Source organism: Hippocampus guttulatus, chromosome 1, assembly GCF_054856545.1.
Source record: "Hippocampus guttulatus isolate MCC_2025c chromosome 1, RoL_Hgut_1.0, whole genome shotgun sequence".
NCBI lineage: Eukaryota > Metazoa > Chordata > Actinopteri > Syngnathiformes > Syngnathidae > Hippocampus > Hippocampus guttulatus.
The window spans coordinates 23,849,441-23,865,684 of NC_141261.1; the positions used below are offsets into that span (position 1 = coordinate 23,849,441).

The following is a 16,244-nucleotide window of genomic DNA, read 5'->3' on the forward strand; positions in this document are numbered from 1 at the left end:
ACACAGGGAGGCCGGAGCTGGAATTGAACCCGGTACCTCTGCACTGTGAAGACGACGTGCTAACCACTGGACTACCGGGCCGCCTCGTTGTTGATTTAGTTTTTAAATATCCAGTTTATATTAAAAAAAAAACAAAAAACTTGTGGAAGTGTCATTTGCATCCATCCATCCATGTGACAGTGGCAAATAGACAAACAAAACATCACATGAAAATGTCATCTAGATATCGGGGGTGGGCACAGAATGACACAACCACCCTGGAGCTCTGCCCCTGGAAGTAAAGTGTGGGAATCCATAACTTCATAACTCACACTCCGTACAGGAAGAGAGGGAGTGTGCTATTTCTTTCAGCGTGTGCTACTTCTTTGATGGATGCCAGTGCAGGAATAAGAGCAGCTGGATACTAATCCTGGTTCTATGCGAGGATGAGGAGGCGACTAGGGGACAGACACGTGTGTGTGTGTATGTATGTGTGTGTGTGTGTGTGTGTGTGTGTGTGTGTGTGTGTGTGTGTGTGTGTGTGTGAGCGTGCGTGTGTTGGCATTACAAAGGGGGGAGATGACCAGGCATCCACACACTGAGTTGGTGAGGTGAACGGAGCCGAGGCCGAGGCGGTGGCTCAGACGAAGGGGTGATGTCACCTCCGAGAGGCAGCCAATGAGGGGGAGGGGGCGAGCGCGGCCAAAGGAGGGTGTGTTTTTCTATCACTGCAGCATCAGCACAGCACCGAGCTGCGCACAGTCACCACGCAGCCCGGACCACACCAGACGAGGCGGCAACTCATCTGTGCACAGGTAGGAGCAGCTCATGTGCATCTGGACCCTTTTGAGGTTGGGAGGGTTGGGGGAAAAAAAAAGTAATTATAAAAGAGAAGGTGTGACGAGTTGCCTAATGAGGCTGCAGAGGTGGCATCAACGATGACTGGCGTATATTTCACATATAATTGGGTCCTCTGTAACATCTTCATTATGAATCGAATGCCGGTATACTTGAGGTGTGTCATGTCAATGTTAGGGACCCATGGCTCTACTTGCGTTTCTCCGCTTGATTTGTGGGATTTTTCTTTTCCCCCGCCCCCATGCGGTTTGCATGCAACAGGGTCTCACCTGACTTTCTTCCAGCTCATGATGCTGCCATTTTCCGTTCGCACATATTTTGCACAAGTGAGCTTTTAGAAAGACGCCATTGCATTTTCCCCAACCTCCTTCCACAATATCTGTGGCGAAACAAGGGCGAGATCTCGAGCAAATGATTTGCTTTGCCACACCTGCCTGCCGATTTAAATTGAAATGCCCCTTTTCTCCCCTCTTTCCCCTCCTCCAGCTCATAAAATGCCTGGTTTGTAGATGTACAAGCCGTAATTGGAACATGCTGCAAGGGTTTTCATTCAGATGAAGCTTTATGGTTTATGACACTCTGCTGGGAACAACGCATCCGAAAGCTCTGGAGACAAGAAAGTGACTTAGGATTCAAATCAGAGATGCAGGTAGAAGGAAAGACATAGGTGTGACAGGACATGATAATTAGGGTGGGGCAGCTCGCGCTGAGGTGCTGCCTGGAGGTGTGTATGCGCGTGCGCGCGCATGAAAATCGGGCACTAACATGGCTGGCGTCATGCCCTATCGCTCTCCACCACGAAGACATGCCTGCTGTCACCTTCTGCTTGCCATTGCTTGAGTAGGAATAATTTCGGCCCGTTTTACAGACGCGTTACAAGCTTGTCTCATAAAAAAATCTGTAATTATCAAACTAAACATCAAACTACTGTCAGAGAATTATGCGTGTATTTGAAACAACCACAAAGCTGTAAAGTCTGCTTAGCATAATTCTATCAACAATGCACAACACAGCAGATGGGCTAATGAATAGCATCGGTGTCACGGTGTCACACTGCACACCTGACCGACAAAAAGTCTAACAATTTGACCAGGGCTATGTTCTTTATCCTCTGTGGAAAAACATCAGTATGACTGCAGCTTACTGAGGCACACGTCTCCTCCACCTCTCTTTCTTTCCATGCTGTATGTCTGCATTTTCAAAGCACACATCCCACAAGGAGCCATAAGATCGCAGTGATTTTAAAACAGTTTCATTCGTTCTATTCTCTGATGATGTCATGAGTATTTTGTTTTTATTCGAGAGTCCTACTTTTCTTACTCGTAAGGCTAATTTAAAAAAAAGTGCAATGGTGCTTCGAGTTTACTGTCAAACTTAAGCTAAATCAAAGAGAATTACAGCTAGTTTTGGTGGATGACAAAAAGCAGATTTTCTTGCCTGGATGTTGATGTGTGCAAATGTCAGGCAGAGGCTGGCGTCCATCCAAAGACTTTTTTGCTCTTCCGGTAAGTGCGGAGGAGGAAGGAGCGCTTCGTTTTCACCTGTTTCAGCCTCGGGACACTTTCTCCTCCACTTGAGCTGCATGGGTGGATTTGCGCTGCAGAAACAATAGCACTAGCGGTGACCACAAAATGGTTAATTAGCTGACACTTTATATTTTATTTTATTTACTTTGCTTATTTTTAATCCAAAAAGTGTCTCATCAAAAACTGCAGACTGGGTCTTGCTTAGTCCCTGAGGCCTCCTGCTGAATGTGTGGCGGTCCTTCCTGGCCAAATGGTACTTGATAAGGCCGTGTGTTGTAAACGCCAGCACGCCATGCACGAGGCAGTGGTCAGGAGCGTCACATTTTAACACGATGCTCAGTGTCAGTGTCATTATAATGAAGGTCGAGTGTTGCCTTTGATGTAATGTAATCAGACGGAGTGAAAACAAAGTCAGTTCTTCTTTTTTTATAGGATTGCCTGAGACAATTCTGTGCAATATGAGAGTGACTTTGCAACTAATTTGATGGAGAGCTTCCGAAATGAAAGGTTGTTGGCAAGCAACATATTCCACTGTTACCCTCTGAAGGAATTTGCTCAAATGGGTTAATGAACTGTTGTCTAACCCAGCACACGTCCAATGTTAAATGTGTTCTACTCATGTTGGTGTTCCAATACCCCAAACCATGGATTTGAATCTTCTATGTAGTCCCGAGTGACACTGAAACGATGTAACAAGCAGGGTAAACAATCATATGCTGGGCATAACAATCCGAGGCGAAGAAGTTGTCTTTGGCAGCAACGTATTCCACTCATCATTTTAGTGTTGTGGTCTCAAGCTCATTTTGCCTAAAGCAGCCATCCTCAATTGTGTGCTACGCAAAAGATTCACTTCCTACATACTCTTCACTTGTGTTTCACGTTCAAGGTAAATACAACAGACTTTCACTCATTGCGATGCATCTTTATTTGAATGTTGGTCTGTAAAACGTTAGAGACCCATTGGCCTTGGGCTTTTAATAATTCAGCTTTTGACAATAACCTGCATGCTTTTAACGCCAGTTATAGGTTTGCATCGTATTTTTGCCTCTGGCAGCATTGCACAGAATGCCAATTTTCTGGTACTTCCTCCCTGGGCTGACTGGCTGACCGCTATTCAGAGGCAACCACGTGTGGTGGCTTGAGAGCAGAGAATGGTGAACACAGGACATGTCAAAAATGACACTTTGAGCCTCCTCCCTGAAAGATGCACAATTGGCACGCCCTCGCCTTGTCTTGGTGTTGCCGCACACACGAACCAGTGCACCTTTAGCGGGCCGTCAGCTCACGCTGCTCTGAAAACGGCCGCTGTTTGCCGCAGAAGGGGTCCATCATCCACCTTCTGAGAGTCAAGTGGTGGTGGGGGGAGGTTGACGTCCTCTCGGGGGCTTTACAAGAGAATACATTGTGGTGATTTAGGGAGCGCGAGGTCAGGTGGACCGACACGCTGTCGCCTGACAAAGATGATAGGCGAGCTTTGAGGAGGAGGGACGGAGGCCTGCAAATGAGGAGAATTGAATTGGCAGTGAGGGGAGGAAAGTAGACTGTGAGATGGAAAAGATTGATTGGAAAGTGAGGGCGAGCCATAAGTCGCAGCCATCTTGTTGCACCATCCCCCCCAGCCACAACCACAAGCCAGTACACGGACACAAATTTGCCATGCAATGGTGTCTTGCGAAAAGACTAACCCAACTTACAAGTCTTTGCTTTGAATTTGGAGCAAAAAAAAATGCGGGTACAAAAGCTTTAGTTTACTGTCAAACTAAACATCGAATATGACTTGTATTTGAAAAAATCACATCGCTTTGCCTTGAAGTCCATTTAGCTTAATGCTAACAAAAGGCAATCGATAGGCTAACATAGTGGCATCGTTGTCTGTGTTTGAAACCTTTTAGCAGCCCACATTTAAACACAAACTGCAGAATGAAACACCTTACCTGTCTGGAGGAAATACAACTGATTGCACGATGAAAAAGTATGAGAAAAATACATAATTATGTGAATGAACTCAAAATATTACCCAATGCAAAAGTTGTACAAAAGACTGTTACAAGAAAATCATAACTATAAAAAAAGAAATGTCATTTGAGGGATAAGAATGTGTAGCAAATCTAAATTAAAATGAAAAGATGAGAATCAAACATGGGTGCGATTTTGATTTTCAGATGCCAAAGGCCTGCACATAAACCCCATGTATGACCTTTTTGCTGGCCTGTTTTATTTTTGTCTCTGTGACAGAAGTGTCTTTGTGTGAGTGGCAGAAAATCCCCAGCAGTGTATCTTCATCTGCAGCACTATGAAAGATGCGTTATTGCCGCCATCACTGAGGAGAATGGTCCACTAAATTGAGCTTCTGTTTGCTGCATTTCCTGACAGACTTCGTGAAAAAGGCCGTTGATGTCAAACAGCCTTGTGTGAGGAGCCTCCACTTTTGCATGTACCAACAGCAGCAAATTTTTTGTTTCAAGTAACAATTGGCCACATGGGTTTGGCACAACATCAACAACTCCATGTACGAATTTACGGGGTTGTCGTCCGCGTTATACTGCCCCCAGGCGGCCAAGGTGTGCACATCAGGAGCAGCACAATGTTGAACTGAAGCAAAAATGTAGCAAAACAATTTTTATTCTTGAGATTATCTTCAGCTAGGTCATGCCCTTACATTTTTAATCAAGTGAAATATGAATGACTGCTATTTCTTTGGATAAAATACACATTACTATAACTTTTTCTTCTCAATTAAACAGAGAACTGACGAAGCTTAAGCAATGTCTGATGTAGTTGAGGTGCGTTTTCGGTAGTGATTCATGAAGTTAGATGTCAGAGTGGTTGTGTCTCTTTCAGTTACAAAGCACGCCATTGTTTTTATCCAGATTTTTATCAAGAACACACAGAGCTCGAAACGGGCATGGGGGGGATAAAACAAGTTTCACGTGCGCACCAGAAATTTTCCTCGTGATCCCCCAAAAATTGTGTGTTGTGTCCCTTAGGGGGGCGGAGGGGGGGGGGGGGTAGGCATTGAATGCAAATACAACAATTTGCCGATGTCCCTCCATGATTCTTGCTCAGAGGCCGTCTCTGCACTCGACATTACAGCAGACTGGTGGGTTGCCAGGTTGGTGCACAACATGAAAAAAAGTACATTTTCTTGGCAGATTTTCAAATAAAACAGACGTGTCCAGAATATCCATCGTTAGTTAATGTGACACGGGAACACGCCCAAAAGACTGAATATGTTTGTGCCAGCGCTAGCGAGTCTCTCAGTGTGGTCCTAGTTGAAGATGAGGCCTACTCGTCTTGTTTCGTGGTGCTACTGCTTTTATTCTGACAGGTTGCTACTTTCTGGGGTTTTTTTTTCCCCATTATGGCTGTTGGCTGGATAGAAAAGTTATCCGGCAGCTTTTGTGAGCAAATGACTTTGATTTGGATTGTCTTTGACCATTTCAGTCAAATGGTATTCGGTGACTGTCTAGAGCAGTGGTTCTTAACCTTGTTAGAGGTACCGAACCCAACCAGTTCATACGCACGTTCACAGAACCCTTCATAAGTGAAAAATAAACATTTGATTTTTTACAAATTCAAGACATTAAAAAAACACATTTATTAAAAACAGAAAAAGTAAATAAAATTTCAAGACATACAGTAAATATACTGTACGTTTTTTAAATTTTACGACGTACTATCACGACAGTCACTCGATGTCGACTAAGCGAACTAAATTTCCCGCAGCCCCGATTGGGCAAGCAATGTAATGTGATCATCTGCAGCCAGTGATGGCCAAGCGGGCATGTCATAACTAATTGACATGTTGAGCTGGCTGTGTCTTACCCTCCATGGCAGAGGCCCCGTCGAACCACTGAGACCAATTCACCAAACCCCTAGGGTTCGATTGAACCCAGGTTAAGAACCACTGCTATAGAGGTTTTCAATTGTCAATGTGTGTTCTGTTTCAGCAGTCATTAATAAATGAATCTTACATTCTGTTTGTATTCAGTTTTTTTTTACAGTTAATATAAAACATTAAGTTTAATTACTCATCAAGATTCTGACAGGTGTTTACGAGACTCATAATTCTGACTTACTTTTTGTTCAATTAGCAGCAGTGTTATCTTCACTTAGATTTTGTAAAGAACGGTGAAGGGAATCCCACTACGAACTTTGATTACATTGCTCAAGCTATTCATTAATGCGCTGCGGTAATGTTGGTTTTCTGATGTATTGATTTGTTGCTGCATTTTTAATGAGCCTTGGAGTGGGAACAGGGGGAGGTTGGCACAGTTGTTTGGCTTTTAAGCGCCATCGCAATGTTCTCATAGAATGTTTCCATGCTGCCTTTTTCAAAATAATCACCTTGACGGTCGGGCTGTAGTAAGCCCAAACATACAGGAAATGTTTCTCCAGTAATAAGAGAATAAGAGCCACTCTCGTATTACAGTAATAAGCAACTGTAACAAAAAAGAACATTTCAGACATAATGCACATACCGTGGTACAGAGACTTGTTACACAGTGTAATGATTCAGTGACATTGACATAAAAAAAAATTCCAGAATTTCCATGTCAGTGCAAAAGATTACTCAAAAACCTGCAGTTACAGAACAAATGCATACAAATGAATATTATGCAATACTGCAAGGATAAAGTCACAATATTGGAATTTGAAAATTCACAACCTAACACCCCCAATGAAAAACAACATTGTGATGTAAAGTACATTGAAAAGTTAAAATGGCAAACATCATTTTCTAATCCTTTACTGATGGAAAATAAATAATGTAATAAATCGATTCAAACGACTAAATCAGAACAAAAGAAAAAAATTCTTTTCACTTGATACTTTTAAAAAAAATTCTCATACAGCATTAAAAGTTCATTTTGAGCAAGATTATTCCCATAACTTCCTCACAACTGTTTTTCTTTTTTTCTTTCCCCTCCCAGTGTGGCAAAATTTGACTTTGTCGAGAGACACCTCTGACCATTACAGGTAAAGTACTTTTATTAATCTTATCTTATATTTGTGTAAAACTACGGCCGCAGTTCATTGCCATGCTTGTTTATTTGTCATGTTTACGTGACTTAAGTGCACTGGCTTTGTTCTGTTCCAGCATGTAATTTCTGTAAGTGAGGCGCAACACACATTAGCTGGCTTGGCATCCTCATGTGCGCTTTCTACGTTGCGCTGCGTCAGACCTCATACGTTCATTAGGCTCGGATTACAGACAGTGGGAGGAGATCAGGTTTTTAGTGGGGTGTAATCCGCATACACGGCCCTAATTTAATCTCACCTCCCGTGCCATCCCATTACACACTACGCCCACTGCATGCGGGATGCTCCCACATTAGACAAAGATGTTGGAGCAGCAGGAGTCGGCTCCGGAGAAAGAAATGTCAAGATGTAAGGAAATGGAAGGGAGAATGAAGCGCCTCAGGAGAAGATTTCAAGTAGAAGGGTTGAATGTGTTGATTTGATGTCACGGATACGCTGAGCGAAATCCAACACAAAAGTGGCATTGAAAAGGATACTGCTGAGTTTTATTTAAGCTCCCTGACTGGTATTAACGATAGCGACTGGCCTATAAAGTGAGCTTGATTCACCAATCACGAGACTAAGCAGATGTGATTTTTATTTTTTTTTCAATGGGCAGGGTCAATATTATATTGTAATGGCAAAAGGGACAGTCAATTTTTTACCTGAATGAACTCTTGTTCAAAATACATGCGTAGTAGTTCCATTTCGTTATTTGAGCATTTGAGAGCTGATTGGGCTCAATTTTGCGTTTTGGTGTTCGGCGGCATGTGAACTTCCTGTCAGTGCTGTCTGCTAGAATTACCCAAGGTTGGCGTGAATGACTTATGAAGAGTTGTCCCATTCCGCAGGACAACATTTTAGAGTACGCTTGAAAAGGGTGGACATCTCATCGTACCTCAGCAACTTTCAAGGTAAGTTTGCTAACATCGATTGCGAGTTTACTCCCTGCTCATCATGCAAATGCTACATTGACTTGATGAGCTTTCTGGTCATTGACGAGACATACAGTACATGCTATGCTTCTTTGTTGTCTCTAGCTTGATCTTCATGTGCTGCAATACTATTGCAGTGATTATAATTATATAAATGTGTATATGCTTTGACACTAATATTCAAAATATACATATATTTCTGTGACATATCTATATCTATCTATAAGTGGAATTTATATATGTATTTTCTTTTAGTGTGCAAATGTGTACATACATTTCATTTCATTGGGAAAAATGAAACGGCACTGTCTCATTATTATTATGATTATTATTATTGTTATTTAAATTTTTTTAAAATATATATTTATTTTTTACCAGACAATTTTCGATACACCTTTGTCCAGCCGTCCCTAATTTTGTGGTCCAAAATGCAAAATGTCTTACGGGCCCTAAATGTCAACATTTAAATGACAGCTACGTGTATTTTTAATGACCAGTCAGTGGATTTATTTATTTACTTTTGGGTTGGACTCACAGGAAGTGTGAAGATGTTATGATGACAACTTCAAATGATTGTCAGCCATTCAAAAAGCCAACATCACCAATTAGACATTAAGACTTGTTCAAGCATATATTTTCGCTTATATTTATATATTTCGCTTCCCACTTTCCCCATGTATTGTCCAGCTATTTTGCCAAGCTGAGACTCTCGAACAAGTTATCCACCCATCCATTATCTGCGCCGCTTAACCTGCATCCATCAATTATCCGATCTTCAGGCAGTAGGTGCGGTACATCCGCCATCCCACGCAGGCAGAGGGAGAACATGCAAAGTCAACACAGGAGCACCGGAGTCCAAAATTGAACCCTCGAATTCTGTGCCGTGAGGCGGATGCACTAACCAGTCGACTACCGTGCTGCCTCAAGAACAAGTTAATACTTATAAATAATTCTTCGCCTCTAAATCAATTAACATGTAGCCCTAATTTGTAAAGATATGTAGAGCAATGGCCCGGTAGTCCAGTGGTTAGCACGTCGGCTTCACAGTGCAGAGGTTCCGGGTTCGATTCCAGCTCCGGCCTCCCTGTGTGGAGTTTGCATGTTCTCCCCGGGCCTGCGTGGGTTTTCTCCGGGTGCTCCGGTTTCCTCCCACATTCCAAAAAAAACATGCATGTCAGGCTGATTGGACCCTCTAAATTGTCCCTAGGTGTGAGTGTGGGCGTGGATGGTTGTTTGTCTCTGTGTGCCCTGCGATTGGCTGGCAACTGATTCAGGGTGTCCCCCGCCTACTGCCCGGAGATGGCTGGGATAGGCTCCAGCACCCCCCGCGACCCTAGTAAGGATCAAGCGGTTCGGAAAATGGATGGATGGATGTAGAGCAATTTTACTGTCTACCTTTTGGATGGATGATTTTATGTAGGCGGCACGGTGATTGCCTGGTTAGTAAGTCCACCTCACAGTGCTGAGGTGCATAGTTCGATTCCGGCTCCGGCCTGCCTGTGTGGAGTTCGCATGTTCCTCCCGTGCCTGCATGGGTTTCCTCTGGGTACTCCGGTTTCCTCCCATGTTCCAAAAACATGCATGAGAGGTTAATGGAACACTGTAAATTGTCTCGAGGTGTGAGTGTGAGCGCGGATGGTTGTTCGTCTTTAAAACCCGCCTCAAAACTCACTTGTATTCTTTGGCATTTGACTCAGCATGACTCAGATTTGTTCTTGGTTTTGCTGTTCGGTGCTTTCTACCGTCTTTGTTACAGATTTGTTGCTTTACTTTGTATGCAGCGATGGCTTTTTGAAAGTGCTCTATAAATACAGTTGAGTTGAGTTGAGTCTCTGTGTGCCCCGTGATTGGCTGGCAACAGGTTCAGGGTGTACCTCGCCTACTGCCCCAAGACAGCTGGAATAAGCTCCAGCACGCCCGCAACCTTTGTGAGGGTAAGCAGATCAGATCATGGATGGATGGATGGATGAATGATGTTATGTACTGTATATTTATTTTAAAAATGTCTGGGTGATAGCACTAAAAGTCAGGATTTTTGGGTGGCCAGCGGTGCTGTGTGCCACTAGAAAACAAAACTGTCCCTGTACTGAGCAGCAGCAGAATCACATCTGCACATTCCCAAGCAAAACAACAGCACTCTGTGTTGGAAAACAAGAAAGGATTTCTTCTTCTTCTTCTCCTCTTCTTCTGCTTTGTCAACCGCTTGAAAAACACCATGTGCTACTCTTGTCATTACTGTGCATGTGACAAAAACACATCTTGAATCTTGCAGAAACAAAGTAGAGTGGTGCAGTGAGAAGTTTAATTTGTTCCCTGACGATGTCCATTTTTTCCTATTCAAATTAATGGAAATGTCATTCATCCGTTCTTGCAACCGCCCACCCCCCCAAAAAACCCGCACAAATGCTCATAATACATTTTTAATCAGAAAAATCACACTTTGTTATTGCACTTTATGTGTGTCATTCCTGTATTCTTTTTTAAAATATTAGAATATCAAGAATTCTAGGTTGTTGGGGTTTTTTTTGATACATTGTTCAACTTAATGGGCATTGTGTTGTGGAATGTGTTAATTACTGCATAAACTATTTGCAAAGGATAAAAAAATATATGCTTGTGAGTATTGTGACTGTCTACCTGTGTTGCTCCATAGTTTGTGTTCAAAGGTCCGTCATTTGTGTTATAATTGTGTTATAATTATGCAACACTGATGCTATTCGTTAGCTTATCTTTGGCTTTTGGCCTATCTTATCTTAAGCAGAGCTATGTAGTGCTTTTTTTTATGCTGTACACAAAGTGTCGTTTTCTTTGTTTTGTGTCAACTGTGAGTAGCAGCAAACAGCTCAAACACCATTTGACGAGTGGTTAGGTCTTTGCTAAAAGGGTTCGGGTGATCGGTACATTTATAACCTACAGCACGATGCATCCCTCTCTTGGTTCCCTCTCCACCATGCTCAGCTTATTTGTGTGTTCAAGTCTGTGTGTTGTTTTTGAGCCTTGACTGTTTGGCACGACACAGAGGCTCATGCTGAGCTCGAGGTGCATCGATGCAATCTATTATTAGTATTGTCAAGCTTGAAAATGAATCCAGACACACTCGTGCCCCTCTGTAAGGTGATGCCTGCTAATCATTTGATCTGTGCCGGCAAGAGGACTGATTGATGCTCCAAGCGCAGATAAGCAGAACAGGGTGGGGCGGGGTGAGGCTCCTTGTTAGTACGAGCAAAAGATGAAAGCTGGCATCCCCAAGAGGAAACGGCAGATCAACAAGAGGGTGAAAGAGATTTATTCAGATGCACGTGTCATGTTGACTGGGGGAGAAGTCGGGAGGCTCTGGTGGGGCAAGACAAAGAGGAGCTCATTGAAAAGATCTCTGAGGCCTTGACACTTGTTTGGGGTGTGGCCTACACCATTCATTGTCAGGAGAGCATTTTGACAGCTAGGGGAAGCAAAAGCTGCTAGTCAGCTTGAAACCAAAAAGGGCTAGTTCGAGGCTTGAGACGTTCCCTTTTGTCCGGTTATAATAATAATAATAATAATAATACATTTTATTTATAAGCGCCTTTCAAGACACCCAAGGACACTTTACAATAACAAAAAACGCAAAACAATACGGGTTGAGCAGCGGCAGCCAAAACGCGCCAGCGTTCACTCAACCCGGAAGTCAGAAAGAAACCACAAGGGAGGGAGAGGGGGAGAAAAAAAAACACGCTCGAACTACCCTCATTTTGAGGATAATTTGAATTAGGCAAAAAACTCCTGCACAAGCATTTGACAGTTACAACAGGTCACAAGACATAAACAATTTCACAAGACGGTGAAACAAGGGAATGTATGAAGGAGGGGGTGATGGTGGGGGACTAGCTTTCGTGCATACTTTCATCAGGGGAAGGTCGAGAAAGCAGATGTTGTTTTGGTAGCAGGCTGCCAAAGAATTTAAGACAGCCTTGAGTTCGTGGCTGGTGTCTCTTTAGTGGCGTCGATCAGCCAAATCCGTGATTTCAGTCAATATTTGAGCACGGATTCCAGTTTCTCCAAGTTCTTGACCATCTTGCAGAGACGCTCCAAAACCGCAACAGTTTGTGGTTGAGCACAGTCTGAGTCTGAGTGTTGGACATCCGCACTATGCCATCATAAGACCGGCAGCCTCTTCACTTCCAATAGAGCCGCTCCCGTCGGTTGAATTTTGCGATAGATCAGGAAACTGCTAACACCAAACAGCAGCATACCTGTTATCGGAAGGCCGATAATGTAGATGTCATCCACATCCTCAACGGACAGTGTTGACAGGCACAACATTCTCCGCTTCCTCCAAGGATCTAGAGTGTACCCAGCAGCATATACTTTCACATCAGGTGCAAAGTTTCGAAAGGGCCATCGCTGAGTCGGTTTGGATTTACCATTCAAGAGTTCTAAGAGCAGTCGCGCATGCCTGTCCCATAACAATGTCTTTGACTCATGATGCTGAATGCTTTGAATCACAAGCCGTTCTTTTCCTTCTCCATAATTTTCTCTTGTCGTCATTCTGATACAAGTTGTCCTTGGTTTGTTCATGCCGTATTTTTATGGGGCTGTAGTTGCAGAGCTGCCCCGAGATGACTCCTGTCCTGAAATACATCCTTGCCTGGAAATGATTTGCACTTCCTCATCAAAAGTGCCGGTGGGTGCAGACAGTCTTGTCTTTGATTTATGCGTCTGTCCACTGGGGGACAACAAGCCCACAAAAAACTGCAAGTGACAGCTCTGTAACTATCGCTTGTCATGCACTGTGTTCTTTGTGCTTTGTGGGACGCCTCCGCCTGCCTGTGGGCCCCATCGACCTCCGATTTTTAATAACAGACAACCTTACAGAGGTATCGGGTGACATGTAGCCCAGTGTTTTGTTTGGCTGCTGTCTTGGTGTCCTCGATACTGTCGCCAGCAGTGTTGGAGGTAATTGACATTATCGGGATTTGAGTCTTGGGACATGCGCAGTTGCAGATGACCGCAACAAGATGATCCTGCCAGGGGGGTCAAGTCCTCCTGAATCTCATGACAAACCGAAGCAATGCCCCAGAAAGAAGAAACTGAGTTCAGGTCTTGAATGGAAGATTGGCTCCCTTGGGAAGGGGTATGAGTTTTCAAAGTCGGACGACTGCAAACAGTGCCTGATGACACCAATTTGCACATCAAGGTATCTGGAAATGTTTTGGATATTCAATGAGCTGAGGGTCGGCAACACTTCAAAAGTAACAAAACATTCCCGGAATTTAATTTCAAGAAACATATGGCATGCAAAATGTTCTTCAGCTCCAGTTGCGACGTGATGTCAAAAATATTGTTCAGTATATGTCCTGTAATGCCCTCGCATGTGGGAAAGGAGAGCCGCAGCCACCATATGCTTTTCAGCTGTTGATGAAACACCAGGAAAACAGTCAAACAAAACCGCCCACATAAGCTGCTGTCGGCACAGCTCTCTCTTAGGTACTATCTGTCTCCAAGATATGCTTTTAAATGTGACGTGTTCAAACATATTTTCGAATTGTTTAAAACATGTTTGAATAAGATTTTCCCAAAAAGTTTTTCCATGGGATCGATACCATCAGATTTTCAACAATTACTGATGCAACGTGTACATGGATTGTTGTCTTCATGAGACGGATAGCAATACACACGTTTGAAAGTGCTCTATAAATACTGTTGACTTGACTTGACTTGACTTGACAAAGCAAAGGCAGCTTGCGGCCAACTGCTTTCAGCATTTTGCACTGTTTGCCTGCCAGATCCCGATGTCAAGCATTTCGATGAAAACCTCATCAAGTGGTTGTTTGGCCTCAGGAAAAGGTCAACATTGGCTCCCGCGTGGCCCGTCTTCCTCCCTCTCGTTTTGGGACTGCCAGTTCACTGGTTTGGACATCCGCATCTCGGGAGTGAACTTGTGATGTTGCAAAGACCCCTTTGGCATGTCGTCAATATTGGGTTTCGCTCCTTTACCATATCACATTATAAAGTAGTCGCTTTATGAAAACATTTAACGTCGTCTAAATGTCAGTCCCTTTAGGTTTGAGATTGTGGATGAAGATGATGTGCACAGACGCGATTGTCTGGTCATTCTATTTCATACTGGCTAGAAATTGCCGTTCGTTCCGGAAAATGTCATGCCCTTGATCTCTTTGCCACGGCAACATGGCGTCAGCAGGGATTGAGGGTGGGGTGTATAGGGGAGGTGGGTGGTGCCGTGGAGCATTTGCAGAGACGGGGGTCTGCAGTCGAGACGGCGGTCTGTGAGCCTCCGATAAGACTGCAGCCTTTCATAGGAAGCCCGGCCTTGCTTCCTCCCGCCAGTCGATCTCAGCTGCGGACTCCATTGGTGGTAATTGGATTTAGTTAGAGGCTCCAAATAGGTTCCTGATGATAATGATAACAGATGCGATGGGAGTTAATAAGCCACTTAGGAGTCGAGGCTGTAGATACCCCTGGAAAGTTTCTCTTGATTGCAAAGTGGAACTTGACAGGAAAGCCACGTTTTCTTGACAATGTACAAGGAGGAATGTGATGCATACACTTCCCTCCGGAGGGATTATTGGGGAGGAATAAAGTTTAACGCTGCTGCAAGTGTGAGCCAAGTACATTGGGGATTTTTAGAAAAAAACTGAAGAAAATAAACCGAAAGACATTGCCCCAAATTAGCTAGACAGGCAAACCCAGTCAAGAATAGCAGCAAACTTCAGCTCATTTTGTTGGGAGACACGACGGAGAGCAAAAAAAGTGAAGAATCAAAAGGAACCCATGGGAAAATCGACTCGCAGGAAGTACAGCGTCTTTTAAGAAGCGGGGAGACCTGCCTCACAGATGCAGACAGGAGATGAAGGTTCAGAAGAGCGAGAGAGAGAGACGCTGTGGAAGGGGGAGGGGAGAGAAATATTTCGCAGCAGGAATCGTGAGGTTGTCATGGTGACAGCAGGGTTAGGCGAGAGATCGGAGGTGCACGTAGCAACACCTTGCATGGTCGCTCTGACGGGTTTTCTCACATGCATGCATAAAATATCCGTAGACAGGATGCCGCCTCCCACAAACGCTCCTCATTCTGTCTCCCCAAAGTAGAAGAAAGTCCCTATGTGACCAAATACTTTCATCCAGCATCAGTGTTTGAGTATCATCATTGTTGCAGACGATTGCTGCCAGTCTTGCTTCTGTTTCACAGCGTTGCTGCTTTTGTTTTGGTTGCTTGCTACTTCCTGACTTTGTTCCATTGCTGTTGCCTCGATAGGGCCGTTCTTCAGTTGCTTTTGGGGATCAATGAAAGAATCACTGAGTCAACATGCAGACTGTTTTGCTCACCGCTGGCTGCTCATGGACAAGCAAAAGAGACCGCTTTCCCCCTTTGTTTCTTCCAATACAAACTCAGTCCATTACATTTTACTCAAATCGAGCGAAGTTAGACTGTAGTATTCAGGGTAAATTTTACGCAAAGTAGTTGATTAATTTTACGTCAAACAAAATATATTTTTCTTATGTGATGAGAACATAAGTTCCCCACCTACATTTTACACTGTAGAGAGTAAGGTGGGTGGGACCTCATGTATTCTGAGTGAAGAGATTTTGATTCATTCTGAAGATTTACTCCCAGGCGGCACGGGAATGACGAGTTAGAACATCTGCCTCACAGTACAGATGTCGTGAGTTCGATTCTGGCTCTGGCCTTCCTGTGTGGAGTTAGCATGTTTTCCCCGTGCCTGTGTGGGTTTTCTCCGGGTACTCCGCTTTACTCCCACATTCCAAAAACATGCGTGGCAGGTTAATGGCACACTCCAAATTGTTCCTAGGGTTGATCATGAGTCCTGATGGTTGTTTGTCTGTGTGCCCTGCGATTGGCTGGCAACCGGTTCAGGTTGTCCCCCGCCTCCTGCCCAAGGGCGGCTGGAATAGGCTCCAGCAAGCCCGT

General features: G+C 44.0%; 1 protein-coding gene across 3 annotated transcripts in view; it reads left to right on the top strand.

Annotated features, from left to right (window-relative positions):
• Positions 1 to 494: 494 nt before the first annotated feature.
• The window catches only part of l1cama (L1 cell adhesion molecule, paralog a), a 51,406-nt gene continuing 35,656 nt past the window's right edge, over positions 495 to 16,244 (top strand). For 2 of the 3 annotated variants that reach the window (XM_086121251.1, XM_086121270.1), the window contains exons 1-4: positions 495 to 794; positions 7,298 to 7,343; positions 8,237 to 8,299; positions 10,182 to 10,254. The gene's annotated coding sequence lies outside the window, so the exon portion shown is untranslated. The remainder of the gene's footprint in view (positions 795 to 7,297; positions 7,344 to 8,236; positions 8,300 to 10,181; positions 10,255 to 16,244) is intronic. The other variant, XM_086121260.1, reaches the window with a different exon arrangement.